This window comes from Sinocyclocheilus grahami, unplaced genomic scaffold (assembly GCF_001515645.1).
Source record: "Sinocyclocheilus grahami isolate Dianchi unplaced genomic scaffold, SAMN03320097.WGS_v1.1 scaffold305.1, whole genome shotgun sequence".
NCBI classification, from domain to species: domain Eukaryota; kingdom Metazoa; phylum Chordata; class Actinopteri; order Cypriniformes; family Cyprinidae; genus Sinocyclocheilus; species Sinocyclocheilus grahami.
The window spans coordinates 411,691-413,029 of NW_015505484.1; the positions used below are offsets into that span (position 1 = coordinate 411,691).

The window sequence follows — 1,339 nt, forward strand, 5'->3', positions numbered from 1 at the left end:
TCGGAGGTGTACTGGAGTCTTGTGATTGCCTCGTAGCGGTGCTAACAGCAGGTGAGCTTCCATCAGCTTAACTAACGTTAATGTCACTAAATTAGCCTCTAGCTGCTGTTCTCCACTAACTCACAGAACAGGTTGACTTTGAGAGGAACATGCTAACACATGCTGAATAAACATGAGCGCTGCACGTTTCAAAATCGAAAGCCGGTGCGGGTGTTTTTATATCACTGTATTTCTGAAGGAAACTCATTTTCATTTCTTCTTGCTTGTAATGTGTGATAATGCAGCGTTTGTGAGCGGAGCTCTGCTTTGTGTACAGCATTACCGGGGAAACCTCGATTCCTGCTGGCAGAGAATGAGTCTGCATATATATGCCGCCACAAATAGAATGGAAGTCTGTGGGAAACACTGTAATGTTATTTATGCAATTTGTAAGTGCAAATTATAATTAATTATACTTGTCTCTTTAAAAATAAAAAATTAAGCCATTTAGCAATGTAACTTTTAGCATAGCCCTATTTTATTTGAAGTGTATCCTCACAAGTAAGGTAATTCTCTTCAAATGCTATTTAAGTCAGAAAGTGTGTACCAATGTCGTATGTAACTTTAGAGACGGTCCCTAAATTCAGTGACAGACGTAACGTTAATATAAAACAGCGAGCTGACAACCTACTGAGGAAAACTGAGTGAAGAAACACCACTGTTAAGAACATCTTCTGTATTTTATTTTAAAGTTTGTGGTCATGTCGTCTGCATCGGAGGTGTACTGGAGTCTTGTGATTGCCTCGTAGCGGTGCTAACAGCAGGTGAGCTTCCATCAGCTTAACTAACTCTAATGTCATTAAATTAGCCTCTAGCTGCTGTTCTCCACTAACTCACAGAACAGGTTGACTTTGAGAGGAACATGCTAACACATGCTGAATAAACATGAGCGCTGCACGTTTCAAAATCGAAAGCCGGTGCGGGTGTTTTTATATCACTGTATTTCTGAAGGAAACTCATTTTCATTTCTTCTTGCTTGTAATGTCTGATAATGCAGCGTTTGTGAGCGGAGCTCTGCTTTGTGTACAGCATTACCGGGGAAACCTCGATTCCTGCTGGCAGAGAATGAGTCTGCATATATATGCCGCCACAAATAGAATGGAAGTCTGTGGGAAACACTGTAATGTTATTTATGCAATTTGTAAGTGCAAATTATAATTAATTATACTTGTCTCTTTAAAAAAAAAAAATTAAGCCATTTAGCAATGTAACTTTTAGCATAGCCTAATTTATTTGAAGTGTATGCCGTGTATTTTGATACATGCATTAATGTTTCTGGGCTAAGCCCCGGATATCCACT

The 1,339-nt window shown here is 39.2% G+C and overlaps 1 protein-coding gene across 1 annotated transcript in view; it reads right to left on the minus strand.

The window, feature by feature from the left end:
* LOC107601424 (bifunctional heparan sulfate N-deacetylase/N-sulfotransferase 2-like) overlaps positions 1 to 1,339 on the minus strand; it is a 71,655-nt gene that overhangs the window by 5,669 nt on the left and 64,647 nt on the right. The window lies entirely within an intron of this gene.